The sequence below is a fragment of the Myotis myotis genome, unplaced genomic scaffold (assembly GCF_014108235.1).
Source record: "Myotis myotis isolate mMyoMyo1 unplaced genomic scaffold, mMyoMyo1.p scaffold_m19_p_16, whole genome shotgun sequence".
NCBI lineage: Eukaryota > Metazoa > Chordata > Mammalia > Chiroptera > Vespertilionidae > Myotis > Myotis myotis.
In genome coordinates, this window is record NW_023416320.1 from 46,599,005 (window position 1) to 46,625,132 (window position 26,128).

The following is a 26,128-nucleotide window of genomic DNA, read 5'->3' on the forward strand; positions in this document are numbered from 1 at the left end:
CTCAGTATTAATTATTCACTGTGCATTCCCAGTTTCAGCTCAGTTCCTAACACAGTTTTGTAGCAAATACTTACAGGATTGAACTAATTCTGAAATGTAAGCAATGTGTCACCCATTACTTCTCCCACAGAAAGGCAGACTAGAGAGAGGAAGCCACCTATCATATCCTCTTTTCTTACTGTAACCCTTTCGTTTAGCCCCCAGGAATAAAATAATATTCCTGCACCTAACAGGTTTGAGAAATTTTCAAAGCAATAATTTGAAAACAGTTGGGTTTCCCTAATCTAATATGCCCCAGGACCTCAGGGTCACCAAGCATATATTAATTCAGTCTAGTTGAGACTAATGATAATAATTAGTGAACCAGCTATTTAAGAGCTCGCTGGGCTTCTTAAAATTTATTATCCACACTTCATAGAGGCACAGCTATTTTGTTTTTATGGGAGATTCAACAGTCAAGATAATCTTTAAAAATCAGATCATATCGTTGGCCTGCTTCTAACCTTTAAAGGCAATCAATCTAGCATGAAGATACTCAACTATACACCAGCTAACAAGGCTTACAGGCACCAAGTGCACTGGCCACTTCCTATGTCTTTCCCTGACCTTCATCTGGTTCTGGGTACATGAGCCTTTCTCCAGCCTTCAAATGCAACAGGCTTGGATTGTTGTTGTCTCACAGCTTTGCATCTGCTGATTCTTCTACCTCATCCAATTTCCCTCTGATCAGTCGGGTCTCCATTAAAATGCCGTCACTACTATCCTGACCACAGACACCTGCCTCCTCAGTGCCTCTCTCCCCCATTATCTAGTTGCATTTCAGTCACTCTGTGAAATCTGTTTACACGTTTACTCATCTCCCCCCTTCTCTGGGGTATTTGCCTAAGAATGAGGACTTTGTGTTTTCTTGTTCATCACTGACTTTCAACAGAGACAGGTAATAGAAGGTGCTCAGGAAATGTGTATGGAATAAACGAGTAAATATGTGAATGAGGGAAAAAATGTAAAACACTAAAGCAAGACTATTTCTCTTTCAAAAGGACAGAGTAATAAGAAATTTCATTCAATCAGAATCAATTATACCTAGTCATTGATGCTTGACTTACAAAATGCTCCATTGCTTCCTGCTACTTTACAAGGTGTTAATTAAATTTTGCTCACTTAAGGTCAGTTGGTAAGACATTATTTAACTTGCCTACTCTAAAGTTCCAACATTAACTCAGCCGGGGGCATCACAAATTACTGATCAAGTGACTTTGGGGAAATGATACCTAACCTCCCAGTGCCTCAGTTTCCTCTCTCGCACTCTGGGAATAATAATAAGGCTTATCTCACAGATTCATGAGGAGCATGAACTCATATATGTAAAACAGTGTCCTATAATAGTGTCTGGCACACGGTAAGCCTCACAGAGGTACTGACTGCTGCGACTAATATTGCTATTATGAGACCAAAAATTTGAGACTAATCCTTCATGTTGCATACACCACCAATGATCCATGAAACTAATAGAATATTTAGAAATCAGAATAAAGAAGGGGAGCCAGTTAAATAGACTCTGGTAGAAGATTATGAGACTGTAGCAGCATAGATGCATAAAATCAAATAGTTTTTTTGTTTGCTTTTTTAAAGAAGGAAAGGGCCTAGAAATATGGAGACAAAAACTATTGATAGGCTGTGCTGACGAGGAGATCGCCAGCAACCTTCACCAGGAATAGTTCAGGGCAGTGGGAAAGGAGTTGAGATAAAAGAAGCCCAATGGGAGCAGCTTACAGTGAATGGGACTTGAAATGGAAAGGATGGATGAAGACCATTTTGAAAAGCTCAGTTATGAAGTGGATAAAGAAGATAGGCAGGAATCAAGGGAGGGTTTCATGTTATATGTATACTTTTAAAATAGGAGTTGCTAGTCTAGAATAAGTTTGAATTTTGAGGGGAATAATTCATATGGAATAGATGGATTGTAGAAAATGCAGTGCTGTGAAGTACTTGAGGCAGCGGTTCTCAACCTGTGGGTCGCGACCCCTTTGGCGGTCGAACGACCCTTTCACAGGGGTCGCCTAAGACCATCCTGCATATCAGATATTTACATGACGATTCATAACAGGAGCAACATGACAGTTATGAAGTAGCAACGCAAATAATTTCATGGTTGGGTCACAACATGAGGAACTATATTTAAAGGGCCAGAAAGTTGAGAACCACTGACTTGAGGAGATGAGAGAAAATGGAATACCTACCATATGTAGTGCAAATGGTCTTTTAACTCGAACTCTTACAATAAAAGGGAATACAAAGATTAGTGTGAATGCGAATGAATTAATGAACCGGACAGTGGGCTATTTACAGGCTTCTATATTCTTAATAAGATATGAGGCAACTCATCAGCTGAGAGCAAGGGAAGTAGAGAGGGTAGAGGGAAATTTGAGGAGAGTGGGGAAGGCTTTTAAAAAAATAGTCATTAAGGAGAATTAGAAGGTACTTACTGGTAAGTCAGAACAATATTTCCAGCCTAGAAAACTCATTTGAAGTTGGTAATTATTAATTTATTAGAATTTCAATTTGCCCTGACTCATGATTTTTCTCCAGCTATCTGGATATAAGTTACAAAAAAGCAGAAAAGAGTGATAGATGATGAACGAGAAAAAATACAATTAGTACTATACATATAATATGTGTGCAGTTCAACTTCAATAGTTACAAAAACTCAAAGAAATGGAACATGAGGTTTCAGTTTAACTTAGCAAAATAAACAATTATATATATTTTATGTTGGAAAAATTTTTTGCAATATAATTTGGTTTGATCTTTTGAAAAGTAATTTGGAAATCTCCAGCAAGATAAAAATGTTCATAGGTTGCCCTAACCAGTTTGGCTCAGTGGAGAGAGCATCAGCCTGCAGACTCAAGGGTCCAAGGTTCGATTCCGGTCAAGGGCATGTACCTTAGTTGCAGGCACATCCCCAGTAGGGAATGTGCAGGAGGCAGCTGATCAATGTTTCTCTCTCATCGATGTTTCTAACTCTCTGTCCCTCTCCCTTCCTCTCTGTAAAAAATCAATAAAATATATTTTAAAAAATAAAAATCATCATTCTCCCTTTTAAAAAAATGTTCATAGGTTATTACACATTAATTCTAACTCTAGAAACTTACTCCAATAAATAATTTTTATTTATAAAATTGTTATATAAATAAAGGTGTTCATTGGCATGTCAATTCTAATAACAAAAAATTGGAATCACCTTTAATAGTCAACAATACAAAAATGTTTTAGTAAAGTATATCCACTTACTAGAAAATTCATTATCCTATTATAATTACAAGACTGTACAGCAAAATGGAATTATTCTTAATGAAGAATGAAGAAAGCTGATTTTAAAATACTGTTTACCTTTTGACAATTATGCAAACATGTGAATATTTATTAAAATTAAACCAAAACAAAAATTAAAAAGCTCTGTAACAGTAATGGGAATTTTTTATTTGTTTCAAAATACTCTTTAACATGCAGTATTTCATTTTATAATTTTGTTTTTAGGAGGATTAGTGAAGGAGTTCTTTTCTAACCCTTTTCTTAAGATTTTGTTATTATTACATTGTTATACTTCATACTTTAAAATAAAGTCAATGATTCCATCATCAAGAAGATTAGAAGATTTGAAAGTTCATACTTCCAAGTTATTTGGTATAAAGAGACCACATGCATTTGTAGGTGCTTTAAAAATATCATTTAAAGATTTTTTTCTTTTGCTTAATCTTTCTTAGTATAGAGATTAAGCAAACTACCCAAATTGCTAGCCATTCTCTTCCACTTTTCTCATGTTTATTATGATTTAATGTTCCCTCACAGAAATGAGAACAAATGAATCTGCAGGTGCACTGCCAATTTCTATGTCCCCTGTTACCCGCAGCATGAACCGTGTTGGTATGAATGCTTCCTGTCTCTTCAGAGCACTCCCGTTATTGAGTTCATCTTTGGTCTTCTCTAATAAATATCTTATGTAAAAGTAAAATTTGGATTCAACTTCTGGAAGCCTTTTGCTTTCTCAGTTCCGAAGTGAGAGATCTTTCGTTCTGCCATGTGGTTAACAGTTATTTGCATAGTTTGGAGCTCCTAAGTTATTGGTTGATGGGATTTCTCAGAAGTTCTCTATCAAACTAATTCTCATTCTCTCTCTCTCTCTCTCTCTCTCTCACACACACACACACACACACACACACACACACACACACACACTGTAAGAGCACAGAGTCTGGCATTATGAAGTCCCAGGTGCTGATTCTGGTCCTGCCATTTCTGGGCCATTTCACTTTAGGCAAGTCACGTAATAACTCAGCCTTCTTATTTTCATCTGCAAAGGGGAGATTCCAATGACGTCAGACAATCCTCAAAGCATTACTAATGATTTTAGAGACTTTTTTAAAGAGTGAGGTATAAAGCAGACACTCAATATATGGCTAGTATTTTTACTAGTTTATTATGATTTAGGCCTTCGTTTTCCCTGAATTGGTGAGTCTCCATCATGAAATGCAATTTCCAATAAATTGAGTAACACCTGTTATCAGGAAAGATTTTAACTGAGTTCATGACTTCTGAGGCAACCCAGATTAGTTTTCTGCCTTTTCCCTTTGCCTTATGTAGTTGCTCAATAAAGAATCATTTAATAAACAATGAATAAATAAGTGCATGGATGAATGACTTAATGCTACTTTTTGAGAAGGTAGAACAAACATGAGTTGGTGGAACAGATGAGTAAAGAATCCAAAAAAAAAATAGCCAACTGTGTGTGCCCAGAGTCAGCCTAGGAAGAACTGCTCTGTTTATAAAAACACAAAGGAAAACGTGTTGAATAACTTATTTTAATTATTTTTTAAGAGTTAAGCACAAACATCCCCTGATGACTTCCTTGTTTGGCACCAATAAAAAATAAGATAGGATCAGAGCCGTATTACAGACATTAAATAATAATACTATGTAGTCTAAATCTATGGAACACTTCTGAGTTGGCTGATGAAAAGTAATGAGTGACTTCTGAATAGCAGAGACAGGGAGAGCACGGCCTTTTCAGCTTTCTGTCGTGCCTCGAAGTGAAATGTGTGGTAATCTGGCTACCCAGCTGTCTGTCGTAATGGCTGTCAGGCCCTGCTGTGTCAGGTTTCCCCTGGGAAGATCAGATTTTGCCATGGGAGGTATTTGTAGAAGTGCATCTGGTATCATTGGCAATCACAAGTGTCAACAAACTCCAATTTAAATTGATGAACATAATGAAATGATGCTATTATTTAATTGTGAGGTTTTGGGAAGAGGTGGGTAGGAAATGTGTCAAAGTGATGCCTCTATAGGCCGGAATAACAATACATCACTTTGATAACATAAAAGCATTAACTAAAGTTGTCTTGGCATCTTGCATTAGTATTTCCTTGTACTTCAGACATTGCCAACAATCAATGTTTATGATCATCTCCTCCCTCGGAAGTGGAACCGTGCCTGTAGTACACATTAGTCCTATAAGGAATTAATCACTGAAAGGAAATTCAGCATCTAAAGACGATTTGCTCTGATTTATTCAGTGGGTTCTTCCAAAAAGGTGGTACCAGGAATTATTGCTTTTTGAATTGAAGTTACAAATCCTTTCAGAGTTATTGAGTTTTTCCCCCAACATCAATATCAATGAAGGTAAAGAACAGTCACATATTCAGTAAGAAATGCAGGCACATAATCCCAAACAATTTATGGCCCCTTCCCAGTCCAGTGTTCCTGTCAGGGTCATCACTGAGACAAGCACCAAGACAGAGCACGGATGTGTCTCTCCTAGATCCTAATGTGTCTAAATGGGTAGGAAAGAGCATGACCTTGGAGAGAAAAATCATGTATTTGAGACTGGCCAGTGGGTAACGGGAAGGAGAGACACTGCCACTTGTTTTCCGTGAATGATGGGCAGATGGTCTGGAACAGGTGTGACTACATTTGAGGAGGCTGCTTGCTCCCTTAGTTGCTCAGAAAACTGTGATTATTACTTTGGAAGCACAACCATAGGACTTCATTGCTTCACCTGTTGTAGCCTTTTCCTTTACCTTAATACCTGGCTTTCTAAATCACTGATTGGCAGTTAACAGATTTATTCTCTCTCCGCCACACCATCACAAAAAGAGACCCACAGGCGCTCCTGTGCACACGCACACACATGCACACGCACACTTTTGTGTGTGACAGCGCTTGAACAGACAAGCTCACAGTGCATGTATGCGATGGATATTGTTCATTAAAGATCTCTGTGAAATATTCTTTGCAAGTTCGCCTTGTTTATTTTAATGAATAATTAAGTTTAGTCAAATTAATAATTTCCTGAAAAATCTGGGTGAAAACTAGAGAAAGGAAGTAAATAATAAAAAAAAGACTTGGAAAACTTGCCTTTTTGTCCTGGCTTTGTGCTTAATGAACAAAGGATGCTGGGACGTCTTTGCTTGGCTGGAAGACCTCAAGGCCTCCTGGACTCTGGTCATGTGTTCACTTTGTGAGTATTCAGACTTACAAACCGTGATTTGCCCTTAAGTTATTAGTAAGCTATTTAGAAGATGTGTGCTTGAACATTAACTTAAAACTTCAAAAATTGAGATCTATGCGTATAATTAACTTCCCTTTCTCCTGCTGTCTCCATTTCAGTTTCCTGAATTTCTGGGAAGGCCTGGTTTCCCAAAGGAGTGATTTCTGGTAGAAGACGGAAGGTCTGATCCAAGAAAAAAAAAATCCAGCGTAGCCAATGAATTAAGGACAAGAAGGTTTCCATTCAGGTAGGAACACTTCATATCACACATTCAACCACCTTAAATAAAGTGTGCTGATGGCCGGGCCTGATGCGTCTGCTTGGGAGAAGATGGGTATGCAACCTGCCCTACGAGGAAACGGTGTGCAAGTCCCTTGGAGACTGCGGTGTTTACCAGAGAATACCTTGGAGGAAAAGGGCTACAATAACAGTGTGATGTTTTTTTTCCATTTTTAGCTCATTGTTGCCAGTACACTTAGTGATCTCAGTGCCTGTGGTCTAATCCCTAGAGTTTAGGTATGTGGAGAACAGATTAACTCTTTTGGTATTTTTTTCCTGAGACAAGTCATTTTCATAAGTATCTCCGTGATCTAGCTGCTTATCAAAATTAAGTGCCATGATGGCCTCAAGTCTCCTGAGTGGGGAGCAGCCCAGTTAACGGTGTGAGGAAACTGGCTTGTTTCGTGTGGGGTACATCTAGTCTTACTCTCAGCATGGAAGGGAGCAGAAGGGGACTGGGGAAGGGGGAGGTCTGTTTTAACGTACCTATGTATGTCAAAACCACACCAACAATTTTATCTTCATTAGCAATTTGAGATAAAGGGAATAACGAAGATATCCCAAGAAGAAAGATTCTAGTGACATCAAAATCAGGGCCTATTCATCTCATTCATTATTATATCCTCAGGCGTTAGCTCCTGACTCCTAGTTAGTGCTCATTGAGCAACCTTTAAAATCACGTTCCTTGCAATCCAATAAGTAAATTAAAATAATTATTGTCTTCAACAGTTTCTTAAATCAGCACTTAGAGAAAGGAAAACCTTGCCTTTAACTGCGAGAAACCTGGGCAGTTATTAGTTACAGCAAATGTGCTGCCCGATGGACCTACCCCTGGCTATAAATAGCTGTCAGACTTGGGAACCCCCGGACCTGAATGGACTTCCTATGTATAGCTTTTCCTCTCTCTAAAGGCTTGTAGAGAAATGCTGTCTTATGTGAAAACTTGGCCTTTATAAAGGGCATAAAAACACGCAGGCCAGTGATTCTTAGACCTTGAAAAGATTTGAAATATTTTCCTTAGTCTGGGAATCCACATTTTGGAGGCATGAAAACTGAAACTCAAGGAAGTTCAATATTTTGCCCAGCATCGAATGGCAAACATCGAATGGAAAGTAGCAATGGTGGCACTCAAATCTGGCTTCTAAATCCCTTTAGCATGGCATATACTACATCGCAGTAGCTGCTTATTTTCATTGTCCACAACACCACATTCCCACTATGCCTCATCCCTTGTGCTTCTTCATGAAGGATGATAACATTATTTGCAAACTTTAGCCATAATTAAATGTTTAAATATTTGCTTTTTGTAACTAATTGTGAAATGCTGTTTCTGTTAAAAATATGTAGTAGCATGCTTTTTCCTTCTCGAAATATCTCCGCCTGAGTTTATGACCTTTTACTGTTGATGGGTGAACATGACCTGTCTGTTTGGAAAAGATGAATTCAAGGGTTCTTATGTGTTAAATATTTACCTCACTCCCTGCAATGTGCATAGAACCCTTTTCCCTGAAATTTTGAGCACAAACTAGAAAAATAGAAAATCTTCATACTCAAGTAGTTTTTCCTGCAGTCAGTGAAAAGTTTCCACTTGGAGATATTTAATTTCTGAATCCATTGTAATTCTTCATCAGATAAGTAGTTTTTTGTTTGTTAAAACCAGTATTCAGTACTTAGTTTGTTGAATGTTTCTGATAATAAAATATAGTCATAATGGTAATTTCCAGTACTGACAATAGAGTTGGTAATAGAGACGATCTATATTGATAGTAAAGTGATTGTTATGATGTAAAAAATGTCATAATGTTTCCAGATGATCTGTCTCCTGGATCAAAATGTACTTATTATTAATCCCTCACTTTACAAAAATTTTTAAATTTCACTAATATAATGATTTTACCACATCTTGTAATTCATACTTTAAGATACTTTGTTCAGTGCATTATCTCATTTTAAAATGAGATTACTATATATTATATATTAGGTAAATATTAACATATAGTTCTTAATGACTAGATTAATACTTAATTACTCAGATTTGTTTAATTCCTACTGCTGTTCTTTAGCATTCGCTTTCTCTCTGGAGTCTATCCTACTGACTTCAAAAGCTTGCAAAGTCAGAAAGCCCCATTTAAAGTGAATGGATGGACAATGCTTTAAATAACATATAGTGATAGTTTCAAAGAAGGCTATTAAACTTTGTGCTGAAGATCATCACTTTAATAAAGAGATTAATAATAATTCTAACACTCAGACATATAATAAGGATGAAAACCGTTAATGATAATACTGAACAATGACATTTTTAGTAAAGGGAGATATGAAATACTATTTAGGAAACTAGTATTGCAAAGCAGATAAAGTGACAAAGATTATACATTATTTAAAATGTGTTCAAACATAGTCATAGCAACTGTTTTTCTTTCTGGCTGCAAAGAGGCATATTGGAGTGTTTAAGCACTATTGCAATTGGAATAGCTAGTTAGACACTACACAGAAAATACTTGATTGCAGAAGAGCAGATGTTAGCATATGTGGGAATGTGTGTGCTTAATGAATACATTTTTACTCATTCAGGAAGGAAAAGAAGGCCATTTTTACTTTAAACGTGGCATTGGGATATGTTAAAGTGCCATTCTTAGAGTTTTGCCTCTGTTACTGTTCCTCTGGCATTCCCCAAAGGGTACCATCCTTCATTCACCCAAGCCAGAAACTTGGAAGCAATCCCAGGATCCTCATTGTAGGTCCCCTACCTTCCTGCTTTCCATCCAGTAAGCCACGGATTCCCGGCTCTCCGATAGCAGATAGCTCTCACTTGTGTATGTTGTTCAGTCACTCTCCAGGCCACAGCTTCCCACTGACCCACTTCTACTCCTTGTGAACAGGCCACCTTCCAATGTCCCTCATCCTAGGCCAGTGGTCGGCAAACTCATTAGTCAACAGAGCCAAATATCAACAGTACAACGATTGCAATTTCTTTTGAGAGCCAAATTTTTTAAACTTAAACTATATAGGTAGGTACATTGTTATTAACTTAATTAGGGTACTCCTAAGCTGGCCTTTGCTAAAAACGTCCTCAATCTGATTGAGGTACGTTCACTGAGGTCGACCTCTTCCAACTCTCCCATCCACACTTGTCTTGTATACTTGTTTTGTCTATCTCCTTTCGTTCATCCTCTCTGTATGTCCAAACCATCTCCACATACCTTTCTCAATCCTCGACAGTACATCTTCTTTCACTCCACAACGTTCCCTAAAATTAACTTAATAAACTTTACTTAAAGTTTTAAGTCAACTTCGCACTGTATGTGCGCACCCGCACGTGGTATTTTGTGGAAGAGCCACACTCAAGGGGCCAAAGAGCCGCATGTGGCTCGCGAGCCGCGGTTTGCCGACCACTGTCCTAGGCGATGGCACTTTTGGAAGCTCCACACACAACATATTAAATGTATTAAAATGTGCCCAAATTAAAGATTCAATATAATTTATAGATAACTAACTATAGGAGAGCTGAGTGACCCTGCGGTTGATGAGATGTACTAATATAGTGATAAAATATTAATTAAGTAGTTCTCTATCTCAGTTTTGCAGGTTTTTCATACTATAGAATTATTTTTTCTGGTGTTAAATAATTTTGTAACTCCCTCTCAAATTCAAGGTCCGTGGAAGTGTGCTTTTCCTATCAGTGAGGTGTCTGAGATGAGGGCCGTCACATGGACAAGAAGACCAGATACCCGGGAGTTGGAATGTAAAGTGTTTATAGAACAAGTATAAAAATCAAGGAAGAGCCTGTAGTGTCAGTTAATATTATGTGTATCAGATGGTGGTTTTAAAAAGCAGAATTTGTAGGGATGTCAATAAAATATCACCTTATAGAGTAATGCCTCAAAAACATAAAATAAAGTTTAGTATACTGTAAAAACAAATATTGAAAATGGCAACTGGTTTAGTAAGTGGTCAAATCATCTCTCGGTTTCAAGACTTAATGCTTCTAAACCTTTGTTATTTCATCTTTAAAATGGAGATAATGAGAGTACCTATTTGATAGAATTGCTGCGATACTGAACTTATATAACTCACATAAACTTCTTAATGTTATATCTGGCAAATATGTGGTATTTTTGTTATTATTATTGACTAGAGGCCCGGTGCACCGAAATTCCTGCACTTGGGGGTGGTGGAGCACATCCCTCAGCCTTGCCTGTACCCTCTCACAGTCCTGGAGCTCTCAGGGCACGTCCAACTGATGACTTAGGCCTCCTTCCCACCTAAGCTGGCAGTCAGACATCCAAAGAACTGCTATGGAGGCAGGAGAGGCTCCTGCCACCATGCTACCGCCTCTGCGCTCACCAGCAGTGAGCCCATCTTTGGCTGAGTGGTCAGTGCATCTCATAGTGACAGTTCGTTCTGCCATTCAGTTGATTTAGCCTTTTATTATCTCTCTATATAAAAAGCCTGTTGTCATGATTCCCTTACACCGTAACAACCGATCAGCAGGAGGCTGTGTGCGCGGCAGGTGCACGAGGGTAGGCAGGGTCTTGACGCTGTGTCCCCGCGAGCACCAGTGGGGACTTGACTAGGAGGTGCATCATGGGAGTCCTGCGGTGCTGGCCGCAGGGTGGGACTCCGGGACTCGGGGCCATTGTGCAGCACACCGGCCCTGCAGGGCGGGACTCTGGGACTTGGGCAGCCCCGCGGTGCGGGCAGGATCCCGGGTCTTGTGCAATTTCGTGCGCTGGGTCACTAGCATAGGATAATGCACTAGTAAACAAAAGCCGTTTCAGGATTCTTGTGGTCATTGTTACAACTTGGAAGAGAAGAAAAAAATACTACTCAGCTTGATGTGACTTTTCATTATAATTTTAAAGATGGAAATGTTAATAATGAGTGATTTTGAGAAGAAATGTGTCATTGTTCAAACATCCTTTTAAAAGCTAAATATTTATTTGAGGTAGAAAAAAAACAGTCTTAGTTTAATGAAAAGGTATATATTTTAACAGTATCTTTCCTCCTTGGACTCCTCCAGAGCCAGAAAAGGAGAATATAAGACAGCGATTTAGAAAGTACTGCGTTATATAACCAAGAACAGCACCAGCCCCAGGCTCTTCATGCTTCTGTGATTTTGATGTGAATAACCCCAGGTTCTCAGTCTGACATCAGTACTACCACTGACTGAGTGAGACACAGTCCAGTTGATTAACCCCTCTCTGCTTTAGTGCTTCATCTGTAATGTACAAATAATATTACTTGTCACTTGACAACCCTGGGTGCTTCTCCAGCTAATTGACTGTCTCAGCAGGGATGCTACAAAGGGTTTATAAATGATTTATAAATCATCTGCAATATTAAATAAATGATGTCAAAAGCCCTAACAAAGGACAGAACAAATCATTCCATGCAGTGATTTGCTACTTTAGTCGTATATATTTTGTAAAAAAACAAAACTTATAAAGAGGTAGCCCTCAATAAAGTGAAAATAGGATAGATTACTAGGAATTCTAGACTGCTTTTGATTGCTGTTTTCTTTTAAAATCTGTTTTTACAATTAAGAATATACAGACGAAAATGTGTATTATTGGGAATAATTACACTTTATCTCCTTGTATTAAAACTCTTATGAGCCCTAGTCAGTTTGGCTCAGTGGATAGAGCATCGACCTGCAGACCAAAGGGTCCCGGTTCATCTGGGCAAGGGCAAGTACCTTAGTTGCAGGCTCCTCCCTGGCCTGGGCCCTAGTCTGGGCTTGTGCAAGAGGCAACCAATCCATGTGTTTCTCTCACATTGATGTTTCTCTCTGTCTTTCCCCCTCTCTACTACTCTCCTTAAAATCAATGAAAAAAATATCCTTGGGCAAGGATTAACAACAACAAGTCATACGAGACAGGAAAAAGAACTAAGTAGAAGTAAGGAAGGCTTACTTTCACTATTGACAATGGTATAACCTTGACAAATGTACTTAACTAAGAAGGATATTGAGCCGAAACCGGTTTGGCTCAATGGATAGAGAGTCGGCCTGCGGACTGAAGGGTCCCAGGTTCGATTCCGGTCAAGGGCATGTGCCTTGGTTGCGGGCACATCCCCAGTAGGAGATGTGCAGGAGGCAGCTGATCGATGTTTCTCTCTCATCGATGTTTCTAACTCTCTATCCCTCGCCCTTCCTCTCTGTAAAAAATCAATAATATATATATATATATATAAAAGAAGGATATTGAGTAAGATAATTAAAAACAGATCTATGAAACAATTTTTGTAGATGTAACATCAACATATAAAATCCTGTGCCAAGCATTGTAGGGGACTCCAAAATCAAAGAGCCAGATCTCAAAGAAAACATAATACATCCCTATTAAAGTAACAGGAAAATAATTATTGCATAGTGGTGAATTAAATAAACACCATAATAAACATTATTATTATTACGATGGTAAATTGAAGAAGAATAGGTTTAGGTAAGTAAGTAGTTGGCCCACAGTTGCAATAGTCAAGAAAGAGATGACGAAGGTAATGACCAGAAAAAGAATGGAAATGAAGAATACTAAAGTCACATTGAATGGGTAGAGTTAAAACATGAGTTTTATGAAATGATTGGATGTGAGGAATTAGTGAGATGGAGTAATTGAAGACAATTCTAATTTATCTATCATAGACACCTGAGAAAATAGTGTTACTATACCATATTGTATGAGGGGAATGAATAGTTTTGAGGGTGAAGGTGAAGATAAAGCAAAAAATTCCATTTTGAACTTACTAAATGTGAGTTTTCAAGGACATTAATGGTGGAATACCCACTAGGCAGTAAAAGCTCTCAAACTACCAGGCCACAAATTTATAGATTTGATAGTCACATACATACAGCTGGCACTTAAGAATTACCAAACAGGCCGAAACCGGTTTGGCTCAGTGGATAGAGCGTCAGCCTGCGGACTGAAGGGTCCCGGGTTCGATTCCGGTCAAGGGCATGTACCTGGGTTGCGGGCATATCCCCAGTGGGGAATGTGCAGGAGGCAGCTGATCGATGTTTCTCTCTCATCGATGTTTCTAACTCTCTATCTCTCTCCCTTCCTCTCTGTAAAAAATCAATAAAATATATTTTAAAAAAAACAAAAAAACAAAACAAAATAAAAAAAAAAGAATTACCAAACAGAACTTAAAGAACAAAGAGGAGAATAAAGATTCTTTAAGAGGTAAGCGGAAGAAAGAGGAAGAAGAAATATGAGAAGATTATAGGGGAACTGAAAGTATAGTATCTGTGGTAGATTAGGGAGAAAAAAAGGACTTGTATGCATGCATCTAGGCATAACCAATGGACACAGACAGTAGGAGGGTGAGGGCCTGTGCTGGGGGGTGGGAGTGGGCAGGGAGAGGTCAATGGGGGAAAAGGGAGACATATGTAATACTTTAAACAATAAAGAATTTAAATTAAAAAAAGAGAGGAGTGCCGAAACCGGTTTGGCTCAGTGGATAGAGCGTCGGCTTGCGGACTGAGGGGTCCCAGGTTCGATTCCGGTCAAGGGCATGTACCTGGGTTGCGGGCACATCCCCAGTAGGAGATGTGCAGGAGGCAGCTGATCGATGTTTCTCTCTCATCGATGTTTCTAACTCTCTATCTCTCTCCCTTCCTCTCTGTAAAAAATCAATAAAATATATTTTTTTTAAAAAAAGAGAGGAGTAACAATATGAACTGCTGTGTACAGTTGTTATAGATGATTATTGTGAAAAACCTATTGAATTTTGTGATTAATCTGTAACAGTCTTTCTTTGAGAAAACAATGGTAAATTGATAGCTGTGAAAGTCAAATGGCAAAGGAATTAAAAGTAAAATAACCCTGACCAGTTTGGCTCAGTGGATAGGGTGTTGGCCTGCGGACTCAAGGATCCCAGGTTCGATTCTGATCAAGGGCATGTACCTTGGTTGTGGGCATATACCCAGTAGGGAGTGTGCAGGAGGCAGCTGATCTGATGTTTCTCTCTCATCGATGTTTCTAACTCTCTATGCCTCTCCCTTCCTCTCTTTAAAAAAATCAATAAAATATATTTTTAAAAAGTAAAATCATATAGAGGCAATAGGAACAATCAGCACCCACCTCTATTCCTGTAAGTCTGACAGTAAATGAAAATAAAACAGGTGAGTATATTAAAGAACATGCCACACATACCATGTTAAAAGAAGGAATTATTTTACAACAAGGAAAATGCAAGCAATTTTATAGGCATTGGGGAAGTAGGAAAAATGAGACTGCAAAAGTACAAGACAGACTTGAAGACCTGTAATGGAAGGGAAGATGGAATCAGCGCCAGTCAGGTGTTAATATTGGGCAAAAGGATTCTTGAATGAGGAGAGAAGGACACCTTTTGATGTGATAATAGAGGGGAATTGATGAAATTCATGTAAGCCAAGTCTTGCCATAAAGTCAATAGGCAAGATGTTCTGTGAAGAGTAGGAAAATGAAATATAAATAAAACCGAAAAAGGTGAAGGGATTGAGAAGTACAGGTTGGTTGTTACAGAATAATCGTGTGGATGCAAAGTGCAGCATTGGGAGTATAGTCAATAATATCGTGGTAGCTATGTATGGGGCCAGGTGGGTACTGGAAATATTGGGAGACCATTCTGAAAAGTACATGATTGTCTCACCACTATGCTGTACATCTGAACTTACACAGAATAATAGTGAAAGTGAATTGTAATTGAAAAAAGACTGAGGAAGCACAGAAAAATAAAAAATTGCTCTTGTTATGTGGTGAAAGAGATAGCTAGAAATGAGCAAAGGGATTTATGAGTAGCTGTAAGGTCACCTGTTGTTTATTTCCTTAAGGAAGACAGCTGTGCCTCTGGCTTCATAAAATTTACAGGCTTAGATTTCTCATTGTAAAGTTTTGATTTGTTAAGCATTGTGTAAAGAAAAAACGGGATTTGAATCTTGGCTAAAGAAAGTTTCTGAAGAAGAAATTAATGATATAATTGACTAGGTATGTTATAAATTACAAAAAATATGAAAATGTGCTCATGTATTGATAGATGAGAGATAGATTTAAAGGCATAAGGGTCACAATGATCACATCAGAAATAAATTGATGAATAGGAAAACAATTGAGAGGAATGATCAATAGTATCAAATACTGGAACTTTTAAATGAGAATTTTTATTACATGGTGGCAATCAGGGAAGAGGTGGAGACCTTCTTCCAACTAAGGAGTTGGAATACTATCTCTAATAGTATTAGTCAAAATGTACTGTGAAAATCATTAAAAGACATTCTATTTTTCTCATATTTTATTCTAGCAATGTTTTGTGATAAAAGGTCAGTGCTGTGGGTTTAGAATAAACACACACACATGATTGGGCTTGACCTAGTTAATAGATGTTGGCCTGTATCTGTGATACAACTCAGTATGTGAGGTCGCTTTTTTAAGTGTGGTTTTGATAGAACATGATCCAACTCCTGTGAAGGGCAATCCGAGAGCATGTAAGTCACGGTCTGGTGCGGGGATTGTAATTATGCCTTCACAGAGGAGCTTGTGTGGACATTTTCAAATCAACTTGTTGCTATTAATAGGGTTGTGGTTCTTGATTTTTTTCCCTTGATGTCATTCACTCCAAAGTGTAACTAGATGATAGACCAATTCAAGGGAAAAGAGAATTGAAGTAGCATCAAGTCCCGGAACCCTGTCCAGAGTTCCTGAGACTTAGTTTGACACCCTGTGGCTTGTGAGATTAAGTGGCTGTTTTGGAAATAAGCTACTTGATTGTTTTTAAGATGGAATTAGACAAGTAATATCCTAAGACAGCAAAATAAAAGAGAAAAAGATGGATAATACTTAGCATGGTAATAGATCAGCTGCTACTTCGTCGTGGTTGGCAAACCACGGCTCGCGAGCCACTTGCGGCTCTCTGGCCCCTTGAGTGTGGCTCTTCCACAAAATACCATGTGCGGGCGCGCACGTACAGTGCAATTGAAACTTTGTGGCCCGCGCGCAGAAGTCGATATTTTGTGAAAGAGCCACACCCAAGGGCCAAAGAGCTGCATGTGGCTCGCGAGCCGCGGTTTGCTGAGCCGCAGTTTGCCGACCACTAGAGCATTCTAGGAATTAATTATTTACTTAAATTCTTTACAAAAGGGTTTCCTCCTCTAATCCATAGTGTTCATCAATAGCTTCCTCTTACTATGTACATCAATGGTTCTCAAAGTTTGGCCCCTGAATTCCTGCACGTCCTCCCAGCCCTTTCAGTCATTCCCAGAGACACCTTCAATAGGTTCTCAAGTTCAGAAGAATTCCCATAGTAACCCTAATGCTGTCTGCCTTGTTTGCTTGTCTGCCATTTGCACCACTGGCGCAGAGGTGGTGGGGAAATGCTGCATCTCAGCACTGGTCAAGTCCGTGGCACCAAACACTCCTAGCAGCCCTGGGATCCCTCACCACCCACACTCACAGTTAATATTATTTTACATGCAAATTTACCTAAGAATGTACTTGGTGAGACAGTAAAAAAATATTTTGTCAAGTCTCACCCTTTAAGTGTGGGTCTTCTTAATATTCTGTGTGATGTTGGGGGCTCCCCAGGCACTGCTGCCGTGTACCAAGGGCATGGCCGTCTAAGTAACTGCTTGACTGCGGCAGAACGAGCACCTTTTCCCATGAATCACCATTTTTATACGAAAGAACAACTGACAGGCAAACTGTGGTTTCTCAAATTTGGGTATTTGGCAGAGTTTTCTCGAAAATGAACAAAGTGAGCCTGTCACTTTAAGGGATCCAAAATCCAACTGAATCTGTTGCCAGTGAAAAAATCTGAGCGTTGAGACAAAAATTACCATTTTGGAGAACTTATCTGTTCCTGGGGACTTGTCAGTTTTTCACTTCTAAAAGACTTTTTTGATGAGAGAGCTGGCTATAATAATAAATTTAATACTATATAGTGAAATATGATAGAATTTGGAAATTTTATATAACCCAAGAAACCAGTATTTACCAAATGACGAATGCCTGATATTTTTAAAAATATGCGTAGGCAAAAGAGCCATTTAAAGCACTAGGTATACAACAGGTTTTAATAAAACAGGATCTGGAAAGCATATTAATATGGCTTTAGATTACACATTGCAAAAATTTTAAAAATCTGCAATTATCCCAAAAGGCTATTGCAAGTTGCCGCACTTTTCCAACTACCCCCCCCCTCCCAAAAAAAGAAAAAATCTGTGTGAGGCCAGATTTTCTTCACATACTTCAACTAAAACAACAGATTGAGACAGATTGATTGCAGAAGCAGATCTGAGAGACCAGATGTCTTTCATTAAGCCAGACATTTGCAAATTTAAGCCAGAGAATTACAAAATTTAAAGCAATGCCATTCTTGTCACTTTTTTTTTTTTGCTTTGGAAAATATATTTTATTTTATTAGAAATATTTATGGAAACATTTAATGGTTTATTATCTATATTTTAAGTAATTAATAGATATTTAATTCAATTTGTCATGTGGTAAATATCGGCAGATATAACCACAGAAACAAAAGCTCACTGGAATTCTCAATAATTTTTTAGAAAGTTATGAAAATCTGAGTCAAAATACTTCCGAAACACTAATGTAGACCACGCCCTAAGAACATAGTAATATACTCAAGGGCTTTTAATATTCCCCGTGATTTCATAAAGTAACAGTTGGGACGTTAAAGAATTGCTTTTGTAATAATGGGACCGGAAGATTTTTCCTTCTCTTTTAAACTTAAGTCATGTCGTTCACATTAGAAAGAAAGACGTCTCCAGCGCATGCTGATGGCATTCTCTCCATTCTTTCTTCCAAGTCAGTGAGTCTCATTTCATGTGTCCCCATTTGCAGGAGTAAAATTAGCATGACATCCAGTCACCATTTGGCTCATGACTCAATGTCACTATAAAAATCATTTTAGCAGCTTCACAGGCCCAACTTCTTCTAGGGTACATCTATGTGGAACTCTTCAATTTGTGTAATACAGGACATGTAAGTACATACCTTTCCTAGCCTCTTGCACTCTATCTACATCTGTAAATTCTTCTAGAGTAAAATCTTCTGGTTTATTTTCTTACGTACTTTGTGTATATGATATTTCAAAAGGGAAAAGTTACAAGCAAGGAAAAGACCAGCACGGATCATGAATCTCAGTTTAGAAAGCCTTTATACAAGGGAAGAATCTTTAGACTACCAGCGTACCTCCTTTCGTTAAAGAGTGAGGTAGGGGGACCTTTTTAAGGGGGAGAAGAAAGAGCAAGCTTATTTCTTAGGCGTGGATTTTGACTGAACTTTCAGATATAAATATTACAGATTTATGCTTTAAATTTTAATCTACGTTTAAATAATACAGTACTTAAATAATAAAGTGTCTTTTCTCCTCTCTAATCAGACGTTAAATATTAGTACAATTGGGTCTTTTGTAAAACTGGATACAAAAAAATAGCAGCATGTTATCTTGTTTATATCTAATACTACCGTTTTGTCATGTCTAGAAAATTCTAATTATAGCAACATAAACAGGGAAACGCTAGTGAAGATTCAAAGCCCACTTTTGGTAAATTGTCCAGGCTTTATTCCGACTTGCTTATTTTTATAAAGCCAGACTGTTTGCTAATTACTTCTCTTTAAGCCTCTGCCAGCTGCTGACATTTATTAGAATTTTGGTGACTTTTATAATTTTTTTGGTGAATATCTGTCAGAAAACATCACTTGGCAACAGTTTCCCCAGAATTTCTAAGCAAAACTTTTGGTGTAACTGAAGAGCTATGCCTACATATTTATTAACTGAAAGAAAAAATAACATCGCTGCCATGCACGTAAAAATAACTGCTTTTGAGCACATAATCAGAATTCACTAAAAGAATTATAAGATGGAGAAAGAAAAAATATATTGAGTTCACAGCATCTACATATTTTGTATAAAACATAATTGTATTCCTTCACTCTCATATTTCTACATGTGCTATTTGTCAGTTATTTTATTTATTTTTTTTTACTGAAAATTAAGTCTATTGCCTGGAGAAAGAAAATGTAATAAAAATTAAATACTCCTACAATAATAACTAAAATAATTATAATCACTACTATAATTGAATACCCAGGACTTAATTTCTATGTTCCCTTAAAGGTTTAAGTTGGGTGCACATCAGTTTAGCAAATATATTTCATAAATACTATAGGAATTCTATAGGAATTAGCTCTTTTCACAATTGCCATTATTATCTTTCATTCTATTCAACTGAGTGGTTGAAGGTAAACAGCAAAAGTGGGTTCTTTTCAGATAGCAATAATTCTGGTATGAGCTTTTCCTATTTTTCACAAGGTAAATATGAGAGTCATCAAATAAAAACCAACACAACCTGGGGAAGTGATTAAATATGGATATCAAGTGAGAGAAATGAGTAAAAGATGCTCCAACATAATGTATCCATGAGGCCAGTTTTCTCTATTTGTGTGTTTTGTTGTTGTCTTGTTTTGCTTTATTGAATTTGAAATGCTTGTGCAAAACCAAGTGGAAATACCTATTCAGCAATTTCCCTGGTGTATGAGAGCTTATGAGAACAGTCTCAGTAGAAGATGCACATTTCTGCATTAGCCATAGTGAAGAATTAGATGCCTTGGGATTAGATGACTTATTCAAGTCAGGAAATGACAAAGGTCAGGGTTGGTCCTTAATTCCTATAAAATGTGCCCTTATTTCAACAGGTGACCCTAGAGAAATGTGAAGAATACAAATAGGATGGAGCGAAAATAGTAAGATATCGTGGAAGCTAAGAAAGTGACAGCTGGTATTTTTAACAGCACCTCCTACCTTGTGCCAAACATTGTGTTAGCCTCTTTAGATACATAATCCAAATAAATTCTCATAGCCACCTTGACTAAGTATAGTTATCACTATTTATAGATGAAGAACTGAATACAGAGGGATTAGACATAGCATAGCAAGTTAATGGAAAGTCAAGGTTCAAATACAGATAGGTCTGATTCCTAGAATAGTAAATGGGCCTCATTACTTACTGTATATTCAAGGGGAGAGTTCCAAACAGAATGTAGCTGGCAGCCTCATGCACTGCAGAGAACTCAAACAGGACCAACCCTCACAAGAATCGTTAACATTAAGCTGTTACTTAATATTAATAAAGATCACTGCAGTGATCTATAAGAAAGTAGTCTACATAAAATATATTACATAAAGGCCAATAAAATACAAAGGGCATAAAGGTTCATTCAAAGAAACTGAAAATAAAAATAGTTGAATCCTTCAGAGAATTTTAATGAAGGAAAAAGATTAGTCAGTGCAAAGACGAGTGAAGGTTGAGGAAAGGGTATTTGTTTGAATGGTTCGTCCAAGTTTTTTAGTTAAAGAAGACCTGAACATGCATATAAACTTGGGGAGAAATCCAGAGAAGGGAGACTCAAATTCTGAGGGGAAAAATGGCCGAAGCAAGGTACTATGGAGGTGATAGGAAATAGAATTGGCAGCAAGCTTCCGAAAGAAAGAGGTAGTTTGTCTAGGAAAGAGAGACTAGTGACCATCGAGAAATGTGTTGGAGAGAGGAAGAGATTTAAGAGAATTTGCAACAGATGTCCTGAATCTTCTCAGAAAAGGAAGATCTAAGTCATCTCTTAAGGCAGGTATAGTCTGGTTGTGTGGACAGAAAGGGTTTGGAATTCTTCCCACGAAGACAGGCATAAGGAAGAGTCAACTAGAGGTGAACAAAAGAATTTCCCAACAACTCAGAGTGTTTACTAATAATAGTGTCACAAGTTTCTAGTTGAGCCAATTGGCACAATTTTGTGACTTTTTCTGGTAACACCAGCTACCCAGTAATAAGATCAGAGGAAAGGCACCTTGCTGTTTTCCCAGGTGAGACTTAGGAAGGTTGAGGTCACAGAGGGACTTCTTTTTTTAAATCCTCACCCAAGGATATATTTTTATTGATTTTTAGAGAGAGGGGAAGGGAGGAGAAAGGAAAGCAACAATTCGAGAGAAAAATATCAATAGGTTGCCTCCCGTACACGCCACAACCAGGGAACAAACCCGCAACCTAGTATGTGCCCTGAGCAGGAATTGAACCTGCAAACTTGGTGTATGGGATGATGTTCCAACCAACTGAGCCACCCGGCCAGGGCCAGAGGGACTTCTTGGTGCTAATTAGAAGCTACATGAGATGTTGGGCAATTGATCCAGCCTGGAGCTAGAGGAAACTAAAATAAAAAGAGTTAAAATAATTAAAGATATGACCTAATTCACTAAGCGTAAGAGGAAAAGAAAATGAATAGGTGGTTATGGCCACAGAAGGGGACTTCCAAATTCAAGATTTTAAAAACTAGGTATTGAATGATCGTTGTTTTTACAACTTCATGTGCGGTGCCATAATGAGCATGCCATCCAGCTGTCTCCCTCTCCTTAGGAGAAAATGGAAGGCCATGAGGTGGAGTGAGTTTCCAAAAGTCACTCCATGACCCAGGGGAAGAACCAGGACTAATTTTAAATAAAATTATAACAACTATTAAAGCATATTCCCACAAAAAAGAATGGTGAATATAGTCAAGGGAATGGAAACCAGTGTTATCCATAACACAGTCTCAGTAAAGCATGTAGTAAACACATAGTTCTTATTTCAAAATTGTATTATACTATTCCTCCTGCTCTCCTGTTCCAGCTTCCCCTTAAAGAAGAGAGAATATGAAGTTTTCTGCAGGTTGAATTAGCAGCTCCCTCCATGTGCATTGGGAGAAGAACTCAGCCTGCAGGAATGGGCTGCCAACCTCAGTTGCACTTGAATGGCATCAAGTCATTTCAGAGCGACAGGGTGTATGTCCATGACGCATGGGGTTCACTATGTTTGTGTCCTCCCCACTTATTATCTTTTGAAAATATTCCTTTCTCTTGATTAGTGCTATGAGTATTTAATCTTAAACTATAGTACAATGTAACTGGTACTATAGGAGTGAAGAAAATTGTGCTATTTTAAAGTTCTGTTTAAACAAGTTAACCTAACAGAAATTCATTATTTCACCTTAGTATCTATGCCTCTTTTGACCTCCAGGGAAGGGTATAAATTTAAACATAGAAAAAGAAATTAAAGATTTGCAGTTGGTGTTTTTGTTAACACACATGTCTCATTTTACCTTGAAAATATTTTTCTTCATTATGTCTTTCATTTTCTTTATTGTTGAAAGTATTACTGATAGCCCCTTTGTTTTTTGTTTTTGTTTTTCTATTGACCACCTTCTCCCCACATACTCCTCTCCCAGCCTTCACCAATTTATTGTCTGTGTTCATGGGCTATGCATATATCCATGTAAGTTCCCTGGTTATTTGCTGCCCCCAACCCTCCACCCTTCCTTTCCCTTCCCTCTGAGATTTGCCAGTCTGTTCCATGCTTCTATGTCTCTGGATCTATTTTGTTCATCAGTTTATTTTGTTCATTGCATTCCACATATGAGTGAGATCATGTGATACTTATCTTTCTCTGACTGGCTTTTTTTGCTTAGCACAATATTCTCCAGGTCCATCCATGTTATCTCAAAGGGTAAGAGATCCTTCTTTTATATAGCTGCATAGTATTCCATTCTGTAAATGTACCAAAGCTTTCCCCCCCACTCATTTACTGATGAGCACTTGTGCTGCTATGAACATAGGGGTGCATACGTTCTTTCTAATCGGTGTTTTGGGTTTCTTACGATATAGTCCTAGAAGTGGGATTGCTGGGCCAAATGGCAGTTCCATTTTTAATATTTTGAGGAAACTCCATCCTTTTTTCCACAGTAGCTGCACCAGTCTGCACTCCCACCAGCAGACTGCTACAAGAGATGTCTGATAGGTTGCTGCCTATGGTTTCTTCTAAGATTTTTATGGTTTCACTTTTAGATCTTTTATCATGTTGAGTTTATTCTTGTGTATGGTGTAAGTTGGTGGTCTAGTTTCATTTTTATTTTTGCATCTATCTGTTCAGTTTTCCCAACACCATTTATTAAAGAGACTGTCTTGACTCCATTGTATGCTCTTGCCTCCTTTGTCAAATATTAATTGAGCATAATGGCGTGGGTCAATTTCTGGGGTCTCTGTTCTGTTCTTGTGTCAGTACCAGGTAGTTTTGAGAACAGTGGCTTTGCAGTATTACTTGATATCTGGTATTGTGATCCCTCCAACTTTGTTCTTCTTTCTAAAGATTGCTGAGACTATCTCCATATACATTTTTGGAGAGTTTGTTCTAGGTATGTAAAATGTGCTGTTGAAATTTCATTTTATTCATTTTATTTTTATTAAAGGTAATTTGTTTATTTATTATTTAAAAAATATTTTTATTGCTTTCAGAGAGGAAGGGAGAGGAAGAGAGATAGATAGAAATATCAATGATGAGAGAGAATCACTGATTGGCTGCCTCCTGCATGCCCCCCACTGGGGAGCAAGCCCACAACCTGAGCATGTGCCCTAAACCGGGATCGAACCTGGGACCCTTCAGTCTGCAGGCCAATGCTCTATCCACTGAGCCAAATTGGCTAGGGCGCCATTGATATTTTAATAGGAATTGCATTGACTCTAGAGTGCTTTGGTTATTACAGACATTTTAATGATGTTGATTCTACCAATCCATGAACATGGTATATTCTTCCACTTGTTTATATCTTCTTCTATCTCTTTTCTCAACATCCTGTAGTTTTCTGAGAACAAATCTTTTTACCTCTTTGGTTAAGTTTATTTCTAAGTATCTTATTTTTTGTTGCAATGGTAAATGGTATTATTATTTTTGTTTAGTTTCTCATTCTGAGAGTTCATTATTGGTATATAAAGATACCACTGATTTCTGGGTGTTAATTCTGTATCCTGCTATGTTGCTGAATTCATTTATTAAATCTAGTGGTTTTTTAATGGAGCCTTTAGGGTTTTCTATGTACAGTATCATGTGATCTGTGAATAATGATAGTTTTAATTCCTCCTTTCCGAGTTGGATGCCTTTTATGTATTCTTCATTGTGGCTAAGACTTCCAGAACTATGTGGAGTAAGGGTGGTGAAATCGGACATCCCTGTCTTGTTCCTGTTCTTAGGGGAAATGTTTTTAGTTTTTGCCCATTGTATGATGTTGGCTGTAGGTTTGTCATATATGGCTTTAATTTTGTTGAGGTATGATTGCTTTATTCCCACTTCGCTGAGAGTTTTTATCAAAAATAGGTGTTGGATTTTGTCTAATGCTTTTTCTGCATCAGTTGATATAATCACATGATTTTTGTCTTCTAATCTATTTATGTGATGTATCGCATTTATTTGTTTGCAAATATTGTATCAGCCTTGCATCCCTGGGCTAAATCCCACTTGGTCATGGTGTATGATTTTTTAATGTATTGCTGGGTCCAATTTGCTAATATTTTGTTGAGGATTTTAGCATCTATGTTCATCAGGGATATTGGCCTACAATTCTCTTTCTTAGTAATGTCTTTATCTGGTTTGGATTAGGATAATGCTGGCCTCATAAAAATAATTTGGAAGTGTTCCTTCTTCTTGAATTTTTTTTTTTTTTGTAATAGTTTGAGGAGGATAGGTGTTAGTTCTTCTTTGAATGTTTTGTAAAACTCCCCTGTGAAGCCATCCAGACCAGGGCTTTTGTTTGCTGGGAGATTTTTAATTACTGCTTCAATTTTATCAGTAGTTATTGGCCTGTTCAGTTTCTGTTTCTTCCTGATTGAATTTTGGAAGATTGTATTTTTCTAGGAATATGTCCGTTTCATCCAGGTTGTCCAGTTTATTGGAGTATAGTCGTTCATAATATTTTTTTATAATCCTTTGCATTTCTGTGAGGTCAGTTGTTACTTCACCTGTGTTATTTCTGATTTTGTTTATTTGGGTGCTCTGTCTTTGTTTGTTGATGAGTCTGCCTAGAGGTTCATCAATCTTGTTTGATGAACCAGCCCTGGGTTTTGTTCTTTTTGTAGTTCATTAAGTTGTAGGGTTAGGTAGCTTATTAAAAGATTTTCTTGTTTTTTGGAGGTAGGCCTGTGATGCTATGAACTTCCCTCTTAGAACTGCTTTCACTGTGTCTGGTAGATTTGGGGTTGTTGTGTGTTAATTTTTGTTTGTTTCCAGGATGTTTTTTATTTCTTTCTTGATCTCTGTGGTGACCCACTCGTTGTTTAATAACATGCTTTATCCTCCATGTGTGAATGCTCCTGAGTGTTTCTAATTTCATGCCATTATGATCTGAGAAGATGCTTGATATGATTTCAATTTTCTTGAACTTGTAGAAACTTGTTTTATGTCCTAACATGTAGAATATCTTTGAAAATATCCCATGTGCACTTGAGAAGAATGTATAT

General features: G+C 37.8%; 1 protein-coding gene across 1 annotated transcript in view; it reads left to right on the plus strand.

Moving 5' to 3' along the window:
* PKIA (cAMP-dependent protein kinase inhibitor alpha) overlaps nucleotides 1-26,128 on the plus strand; it is a 78,227-nt gene that overhangs the window by 45,402 nt on the left and 6,697 nt on the right. Inside the window, exon 2 of the mRNA XM_036338745.1 lies at nucleotides 6,664-6,791. The gene's annotated coding sequence lies outside the window, so the exon portion shown is untranslated. The remainder of the gene's footprint in view (nucleotides 1-6,663; nucleotides 6,792-26,128) is intronic.